This window comes from Lepus europaeus, chromosome 1 (assembly GCF_033115175.1).
Source record: "Lepus europaeus isolate LE1 chromosome 1, mLepTim1.pri, whole genome shotgun sequence".
Classification (NCBI taxonomy): Eukaryota; Metazoa; Chordata; class Mammalia; order Lagomorpha; family Leporidae; genus Lepus; species Lepus europaeus.
Genome location: NC_084827.1, coordinates 86,037,137 through 86,047,524, shown reverse-complemented (window position 1 = coordinate 86,047,524; position 10,388 = coordinate 86,037,137). Strand labels below are relative to the sequence as shown.

The following is a 10,388-nucleotide window of genomic DNA, read 5'->3' as shown; positions in this document are numbered from 1 at the left end:
TCTGTTGGTTCACCCCACAATGGCTGCTGCGGACAGAGCATCTCGCTAATCTGAAGCCAGGAGCCAGGTGCTTCTCCTGGTCTCCCACACGGGTGCAGGGCCCAAGCACTTGGGCCATCCTCCACTGCACTCCCGGGCCACAGCAGAGAGCTGTCCTGGAAGAGGAGCAACCGGGGCAGAATCCAGCACCCCAGCCGGGACTAGAACCTGGTATGCTGGCGCCACAGGTGGAGGATTAGCCTATTGAGCCGCAGTGCCAGCCGGTTTTTATTTCTTTGTCTTATTGATGCACTCAGAATGGGGCCAGCACCCATTTGGTGCTCAGGAAACATTTGAAGGATAAATGATTGAATCCTATGGGTTGGGCGGTATGTGTGATGTGCTCCTCTCATGTCAATTCCACTGACCACAGGCCTTTTAAATCTGACATCCAGTAAACATTCCCTGGCTGAAAAGCTACACTATGGAATACTACTCCACCATAAAAAAGAATGAAATCTTGTCTTTTGTAACAAAATACATTTAACTGGAAACTGTTATTCTTAGTGAAATAAGCCAGTCCCAAAAAAGACAAATATTATATATTTTCTCTGATATGTGGTAGTGAATATAGACTACAAAAAAAATGTATAAGAGTAAAATGGAAATCTTGTGATTTGATTGTTGTATTTAGCCCTTATTTATACTTCTTTGGAATTGTGCTCTCTCTACTTTTAACTTGTTGAGTATTATGGTTAGTGGTGCATTAAGCCTATGATTAAAAAATGGGTTGAAATTATGTTTTTTTCAAAAATTAAAGAAAAAAAGAAAGGAAGGAAGAAGGGGGATTGAAGGGGAGAAAGTAGAAGAGAGGAAAGTATGATTATCTTCTTAGAATTGTACCTATGAAGTACTTGAAAACTATTTAAAAAACAGTTTTCACAACACAATGATGAACATTAAAAGCCACATTTTCCACACAGCAAATGCATAATACATTCATCTAAAAACTGGAATGAAATGTACAAATATACTAATGGCAACTATTTTTGACTATGGAATTTTAGCTGATTTTATGGATAATTCCTAATATATCAAAATATTCAATTTGCAATGTCTACCATTTTCTTAATGATGTAAGTAGGTCAACAAAGCACCTTTGCAACAAAAGATTTTTAAATAGTGAAACCCATCAATGATAATATAAATTAAATAGAATGTGGTCATAATAATAGCTGACATTTAGTGAACCTTGAGCCATTTGAAACATGATCCATCTATGAAGTAGATATCACTCAGAGTATATATGAAGAAACTGAAGGTTTTTCTTTTCTTTTTAAAGACTTATTTATTTGTTGGAAAGACAGAGCAACAAAAAAAGAGAAGGAGAGAGAGAGAGAGAGAGAGAGATCTTCCATCAGCTGGTTCACTCCCCAAATGGCTGCAGGTAACTGGGTTGGGCCAGGCTGCAGCCAGGAGCCAGGAACTCCATCCAGGTCTCCCACATAAGTGGTAGGGACCCAGATACTTGAGCCATTATCCACTGCGTCCCAGGTACATTAGCAAGGAGTTTGATCAGAACTGCAGTATCTGGGAATCAAACCAGCAACCCAATATGGGGTGCAGGCATCCCAATCTATCCCAAGCAGTGGCTTAGCCAGCTGCTCCATAATGCCAGCCCAGAAACTAAGGTTTTTAAGAGATGAAACAACTATTTCAATATCACATGGCCAGTCATGGTCAGTGGGGGATTTTCCCCAGAATTTTCTGTCCCTAGAGCTACTGCTTTGAAACACTACGCTCCATTAAAAAGAGTTTACAATGACTCACCGTGAGTGAACTTGTAACTTGCTTTTGGTTAAGATAATGAATTATTTTCAGGTGGTGTAGCATTCCTCCTGGTAATTGCTTTTCAGATGATTACTATATTTTCATTCTTGGTCACATATTCATTACTTCTCTTTAGGTTATGTATTTCAATTTCTTATAGTTGATTAAAAAAAAAAAGGTAGAACACTTTGATTTAGACAATGATCAAAAATCAGAGTATTTTGGAGCTGATGCTGTGGCGTAGGAGGTATAGCTATTGTCTGCAGTGCCAGCTTCCCATATGAGCTCCAGTTCCAGACCCCACTGCTCCACTTCTGATCCAGCTCTCTGCTATAGCCTGGGAAAGCAATAGAAGATGGCCCAAGTATTTGGGCAGCCTGCACTAGCATGGGAGACCCAGAAGAAGTTCCTGGCTCCTAGCTCCTGGCTCCTGGCTTCAGATTGGCCCAGCTCTGGCCACTGACGCCATTTGGGTAGTGAACCAGAGCATGGAAGACCTCTCTCTTTCTCTGCCTCTGTAACTCTGCCTTTCAAATATATATAAATAAACAAACAAACAAAAAAAAAAAAAACCAGAGTATTTCAATCAATTGTAATTAAACCACAATTATAAAGTCTTTTCTTCTGAAAAGAAATATTTTCAGAAAAGACCGTTTTAAAACTAAAAACAACACAAACTATGAAACCAGAAGACTTGGGTTCTGGTAAATAAAGAAAATATCAGAACTAAGACAAAGGCAAATGAACCTACCACAAAAAAACTGACAGTGTCATAGACTGCTTCAGAGGAAAATGTTGGAGATTCTCTTGGCAATTCTCCCAGTCCAGACAGAACACTGAGCACACGATTACCTCAACCACAGCAATCCGGTTTTGCACAAAACCATCTCAGGTTAAGACAGTGCTGTTACCTTAGATGGAAAAATTTTAATAATCCTCCAATTTAAAACTGCTTTAAAAGGACAAACCCAGGAGTTATCAAAGGTTTAGAACAAACAGTTTTAAGGAATCTCTGTGTTTGAAACTCAGTGTATTGACTATAAATTGATGTATTCCTCAAAAAAACTTAAAAATCTCCCTGTGTTTTAATCCACCATTTTGTTAACAGATAACATTCTCTAGTGAAAAACTGAAGAATGCTTATATAATATTGTCCCTTCTCTTGGGTATCTCTTGGAAGGTAGCAGTCAGTACAATTAGAAATCCACAATGCCGCTCTTCCTGTAAGCGCCTTAGGTGACCTGCGAAAATGGTTCGCTACTTACTGGACCCAGAAAACCCCACAAAATCGTGCAAATCAAGAGGCTCAAATCTTTGCGTTCACTTTAAGAACACTCGAGAAACTGCCCAGGCCATCAAGGGTATGCATATCCGAAAAGCCACCAAATACCTGAAAGACGTCACATTAAAGAAGCAGTGTGTGCCATTCCGTTGGTACAATGGTAGAGTTGGTAGATGTGCCCAGGCCAAGCAGTGAGGTTGGACCCAGGGTCGTTGGCCCAAAAAAAGTGCTGAGTTTCTGCAACACATGCTTAAAAATGCAGAGAGTAATGCTGAGCGGAAGGGTTTGGATGTAGATTCTCTGGTCATTGAGCACATCCAGGTGAACAAGGCCCCCAAGATGCGCTGCAGGACTTACAGAGCCCACGGCCGGACCAACCCATACATGAGCTCCCCGTGCTACATCGAGATGATCCTCACTGAGAAGGAACAGATTATTTCTAAGCCAGAAGAGGAGGTGGCACAGAAGAAAAAGATATCCCAGAAGAAACTAAAGAAGCAAAAACTTATGGCTCGAGAATAAACTCAGTATAAAATTAATACTAATTAAAAGAAAAAAAAATGCCTCCAATTGCCTGGCGAATCATAACTCATGACTAGTAAAGTGCACAGAGAAACACCACGACATCAGTGACAGAAAAGGCATGATTGTTCTTATTTCTGAAATTCCTTCTGATGTAAGTAAATTAACTGGGAGGTGGGATTTCACTGGAAAATAGCTTTAAGAATGTTTTATACAGAGGAAGAATAGAAATAAGCCCTTCAAATGCAAAAATAATGGAAAAATCATAGACTATCTTCACCTAGACATCAATGACAGGTATCAAATTCAAAGTAAAATTCATAGATACAAAAGCTTATTATCTGTGTAGTTTTCTATTTCTTCTTCTTCTTTTTTTTTTTTTTTAAACAGGCAGAGTTAGACAGTGAGAGAGAGAGAGACAGAGAGAAAGGTCTTCCTTCCGTTGGTTCACCTCCCAAATGGCCGCTATGAAGCCAGAAGCCAGGTGCTTCCTCCTGGTCTCCCATGCAGGTGCAGGGTCCAAGCACTTGGGCCATCCTCCACTGCCTTTCCGGGCCACAGCAGAGAGCTGCACTGGAAGAGGAGCAACAGGGACAGAACCAGCGCCCCAACCAGGACTAGAACCTGGGGTACCGGCGCCGCAGGCGGAGGATTAGCCTAGTGAGCCGCAGCGCTGGCCTATTTATTCATTTAACAATGTTTCTTCTTAGCATAATCAACCAAATAAGCACTCACTTTCTGAATACAAAAATAAAATTCTGTAACTTTGTTCTGCATTTCAGATGAAGGAATATCAAATTAAAGGAAAGGAGAGAAGATGAGTTTATTTTAAATATTATTTTTATATTTTTCAAAAATTTCTCCAAAAAGCAAAAAGCACTTAGAAATTTGAAGATGCAAAAATAATCCACAAAGTAAAAGGGCTTTTGATTTTTTTTTTTTTTTTTTTTTTGACAGGCAGAGTGGACAGTGAGAGAGACAGAGAGAAAGGTCTTCCTTTGCCGTTGGTTCACCCTCCAATGGCTGCTGCAGCCGGGGCACCGCGCCAATCCGAAGGCAGGAGCCAGGTGCTTCTCCTGGTCTCCCATGGGGTGCAGGGCTCAAGCACTTGGGCCATCCTCCACTGCACTCCCAGGCCATAGCAGAGAGCTGGCCTGGAAGAGGGGCAACTGGCACAGAAACCGGCGTCCCGACCAGGACTAGAACCCTGTGTGCCGGCGCCGCAAGGCGGAGGATTAGCCTGTTGAGCCACGGCACTGGCTGATTTGTTTTTAATACTTAAACTCATAGAACTTTACATGAAAACCAAATATGCCATCATTGAAATGACCCCTTCTATGTGGGATGATCAGACATAAATGCTCTTGCCTCTGACTTCCTCTAGACTAGGAAGAGGCAATACAACTCACGCATATTAGACACCACCTACGGAAATCAATTTTTCTGTTGAGTTTTTGTTTGATACTTTTTTTTGTCTTTCCAACTGAGTGAAGCTAAAGAATCATATTTTATTTGTTACTATTATTCCAAAGAGAGTTGTAGAGAGCCTTATGTCAATGCACACTCTCTACTCATTTGTTGACTCCAGACTGGTCCAAATTTTTTCTAACCAAGATGGTAAGATGTCCATGCCTAGATAGATATTTCCCCTATTATTTGGAGTTAAGACTTAAAAGACTTTTGCTTAGTAAATCTAAATCTAGTATGCTAACCAATAATATAATACATATGTTGCATCTAACAATTTTCATGAAAAGAAATATTAGAAACCCAAGAAACAAGATTGAAGCTCTTTTTGTGGAAGTATATGGAGAGGATGAAGCCAGAGGTCGGGAACAGCAGGTGGGAGGACGTAGAGGCTCAGAGGAACTGAAGTTCAGCCACCACTCTGTGTCCACTCTCAGACAAAGGCCACTAGGAGCTTTCAGCCCCCTACAGCACTGCTTAAAAGCCACTGCTTAGTCAGGAAGCACATGTACATATTTTAACAAAAAGAAATCTGCAAATTCAGTGTCATAAATTAAGCCTTGTGCTTCAGAAAGTCTATTATAAATATGTGTTAAATAAATGAATTGACCAATTGAATGAATGTGTGAATATTTGCATGTAACCTGTAGAAAATTCTTATTATAGTTACAATATTTATTTTGGTTGACTTGAATGGGATATGCAAATCTAAATATAATTGAACTTAGAGAAATAAACAAGCAAGAAGTACCAAGACGGAATGCCAACATCTGAATTTTTCTTTTAGCTTTTTTCAAGTAAAAACTTGTGCACATGGGACTCTTTCCTGTCTGTCATAACAAAAAGATGCCAAGACATGCATATATTTCTGCTTACCCTAAACCCATGCCTCCCTCTCTTGGTTACTATGACTGAACATTTTCCTTTTTGGGGGGATCAACCTCTTGTTTCCCTTCCCTAGGCATCCAACCTTGGTAGTCTGTGTCACCCTCTGCCCACGCCCCCCATGCCTGGCCAAGGTTTAGGAACAGTCCCTGAGCCACACTAGGTAGACCCCCTATGCCTAAGATACATGTGTGTGGCTTGTCTGGAGTGCAGCTGCTCTTTCCACCCTCGGTCCAGAAGCAGACACTTCATTAGGCTCTGTTCACAAATACATGCAGCTCTGCTGGCCTAGAGCCTTCTAAGCCCAAGTTGTTTGTCCTCTTCCTTCCTTCTCTGGGCTATATTATACTCTTCTAACAATATCTTTACCTTATCTATGTATTTTTTTAATTTGTATATAAGTTAGCCAGAGTCCATTTCTGAAAACTAAAAACCCTAAAAGGTACAGAGAATACAGGTGAAAATTCACTTGAAGAAGTTCAGAGCACACAAGTCATGTTCACGTGCCATAGTGAAATAGATCCCAAAGTCTCAGGCTGACTTCCTAGGATTCATCTTAATATTATTAGGTCATTTGAAAATGAGACTTACAACAATGTACAATTCAGCCAATTAGACTGAGAATAACTATAGTTAGGTATAATTTACATAAACTTTTTTAATCTCCATTTTTCTCAATGATAAAAGACTGAGATTAAAGTGAAAGATTTATAAAGTCTGCTCTAATTGTGACAACTTGTGAATTTTTATTTTTACAAAGTCAGAATCACATACTAACTGTTGATTCCCCTCCACCTCTAGTCATAAAAACACACAGAAGAAGAATCCCCTGCTGTCTCACTTCAAGGCAGTATTTAAATTTGATGCTAGACCCACCCAGGGCCAGCCCATGTCATGGTGTGACTTCCTCTTTAGCTTTCTGGAATCTTTTTTTGTGATGGAAATCAGTGCCACTTTCTGTACTCACATTTTCCCTTTGCCATTCTCTTTCTATGGTTAGAAAAAATAAGCTATAATTAGAATCAAGAAAATACTGTAAGGATAAATACAATGCATCCTGTTTTTACAAAAGGTCATTCTTTCAAGCTATCAAAGCCCTTCACAACAAATACTTAATTGATGGTCACAGCCTCCTCTGTAGGAATTAAACAGTATGCCCGGTTTACAGATGAAGAAATCAAAGAAAGAGTCAACAGAATTTCAGCTGACCATTTCAAATCTGGAAACAAGAAATTCAGAGTGCATCCATTTTTGAACATTGTATGTCAGAGGGCCAAATTAGCTCAAATTAGTTAGTTGTACCTTATTTCCATGTGGACCTAGAATGTATGTGTAATGCATTTATAATGAAAACAAAATGAAAGACATTTTCAAACAGCAAAAAGTCAATCCTAAAACAAATAGCTATTTCAGTGGTTTTCAGAATAAGTTCTTTGGTGACTAGCTGATGAGTATGTGAAACTCCCATAGAAGTGTGACACATCTAATTCACTGCACAATTACTGAAATCTAGAATAGAGTCTGCACTTAAGGCAAAGATATACATCTTAATAAACCAATACCAACTGCAATGATTATAACTGTACATCACTTATTTGAACCAGAAACCTACTTCTCTGTAGCACCAATGTCATATTTCCTTAAACATGGTCCTCAGTCAGACTGACCCAGGATAAAAGAGAATGCTGTTTCTATCCAAGGCAAAACCTTACCTCTTTTCTACCACCATCCCTAAAGTCAACTCATCTACCCATAAGATCTAGAAGACCTAGAAAATCATAGGCTGTCACCATGGGGAGAAAATGGGTTCAACACAATATACCCGCAGGAGACAGCCCTAGGAAAGGGAAGCAAAAGTCAAAGTGTCTTCCTTGAACCAAGAACATCAGCCCTTGGAAACTCCTTAGAAATACACACTCAGGCTGGTCGCATTCCAGTTGTATTGAATAGAATCAGCATTTTCAAAAGACTCCTAGGTGACCCACATACATTTTAAGCTGTAAGAACCCCAGGTAAGACAAACTCTAATATATAAACCCCATGACAGACATGTGGACTAGTGGATACCTAACTTAGCATATTAGCAATCAGGCAAAATCTCCTTCCTTCCATGGTTAGGGCCAGTGAGACAGGGCGGTCTCCTTTTTTCTTTTTTTTTTTTAATTTTTGACAGGCAGAGTGGACAGTGAGAGACGGACAGAGAGAAAGGTGTTCCTTTGCCGTTGGTTCACCCTCCAATGGCCGCCGCAGTAGCGCGCTGCGGCCGGCACACCGCACTGATCCGATGGCAGGAGCCAGGTGCCTATCCTGGTCTCCCATGGGGTGCAGAGCCCAAGCACTTGGGCCATCCTCCACTGCACTCCCTGGCCACAGCAGAGAGCTGGCCTGGAAGAGGGGCAACCGGGACAGGATCGGTGCCCTGACCGGGACTAGAACCCGGTGTGCCGGCGCCGCAAGGCAGAGGATTAGCCTGTTGAGCCATGGCGCCGGCCAGTGTGGTCTCCTAATTCTGAAGTATTCCAAGAGAAGACAGAAGTGATCATTTTAAACTATGAGTTTGTTGGCTCAGCTGCTCTTTGCTTGCTAAAGCAGGAGAAACTTAAGGAAAAAGAGAAAACTAACCTCCACCTAACTATATTTCTCTATCTCCTTTCCTCATCTGTAAAATGGGAATAAACACATCTGTCCTGTGGACCATTGTTAAACTTGAATGAGATAATATACATCAAAGTCCTTAGCAAACTGTAAAAGTAGTTTAAAGTTAGTTCTAGTTATATAGATAAAGCCTATCAATTGGCAACCTCTCAGGTTTTATAAATTCAGCATAGTGATTGCCATTGCAAAATCGCAGAGAATTTTACAAATATTTTTATATTTGCCTGCTGATCAAAAATGTGCAGCAGTGTTTTCTGTGTACAAGACAAATGAAAACATTTTACTGTGTTAATCCTCACCAGACAACTTTCTATGGGATAAAAATGAAGAGCTAAGAAGGAAAATTGAAGATTGAAAACCGTTTTGAAAAATAAACACAGGTGTATTTAGCACACATGTATACATGAATGTGTATTTGCACATGTATGTCCTTTCTCAACCTTGAAAATTCAAAACTAACATCTATCTCACTCTGCATGCAATTTGCCAAGTGACATAAAAAAGAAATGGTTGTCCTGAAATATCCCCTCAATAAAAGAGCCAGTTACCTTTTTGAATTAGCAAAGTAGTGAGCTAGTTTATCTAGTTACACAGGAACATAAATTTTAAGTTATCATTTGTTTAAATTGATTAAACTATATATACATATTTCAAAGATTATGAAGCTTTTCCTTGGGACTCTCTTTTTATCTTTAAAAGAAAACAATGCTAATAGTTTCCTTTTTCCTATACTCAACGACTATTTACTACCCCTTCTTGATGTGGGCTTTCAAAATACAAAGAAAGTCTGGCAAGTTTTCAACGTTCTTTTTAAGTCTGTTCTTAAGCACTTGTATGAAAGCATAGAGAGTACTTCTTTGGAGAATTGATAATGTCCTGCATTCACTATTTGTATATTAAGGACTGTCAGCTACGTTTAGTGCATTCATTCCTTGGAATCCCTTGTTAATCTGTATACACTGATTTCAGAGAAGCAAAGTGATCAGAAGTCAAAGTTAACATAACAATTCCTTTTCTACAAAAAACAGCCCAAGACATTATGGGTCCAAATTTCAAAGTAAGTTACTGTATTTGCAAGTTTTAAGTCACACTTGGCAGTTTTTCCAAACACAGTGGTCAGGAACTGAAAAAAATAAACATGTGTTTCCAGGATTTTCTTTTGACATGCCACACAAAAAGTAATGTAACAACTATGTTTTCACTCCCTTTAAAAAGTGCTTCTTAAAGAAGAGAGGTTTGCTGCTGTTTGTGTTATTTTTTATAAAATAACATTAAGGGTCAAGATAAATATTACTTTTACTGTGCAAATGAAAGTTTAAACTTCAGCAGAAGGATTTCTTGAAAAACCCAATCTGTCATTATTCCATGACTCCATGATCTCCTGCTTAAACTCACAGCACTGAGAACTTTCCATCTTCCAGGTGACTTAAACAAAAGAAAAAATAAAAAGCTCCATCTATATGCAATTCTTAGGCAGCAAGTCCAAGGTCATTTTCCCATTTTGCTGAAAGAATAACTGAGGTGAAGTAAATTTATGAACTTCCTGAGGCTTTCATAGCAAAGTCTTAGTAGCTGCAGGAGGGTAAAAATCCACAGGTGCGGTTCTTACTCAAGAGAAAGGAAGCAGTCCATCAAAAAAGCAGGATTTCAGCAGTTCATAAAGGCCTCCAGACTCCAAAATCTCTCTCCTACAAGTTGGCCAGGTGGCCTAAATCTCCACCCCTATCTTCCCACCCCAATCTAAAGCAAGGCTTTGAAAAGCTCTGAC

The 10,388-nt window shown here is 39.6% G+C and overlaps 1 pseudogene; it reads left to right on the top strand.

Annotated features, from left to right (window-relative positions):
- The first annotated feature begins 3,045 nt into the window (after nt 1-3,045).
- On the top strand, nt 3,046-3,621 carry LOC133765923 (large ribosomal subunit protein uL22-like; annotated as a pseudogene).
- Nucleotides 3,622-10,388: the final 6,767 nt, after the last annotated feature.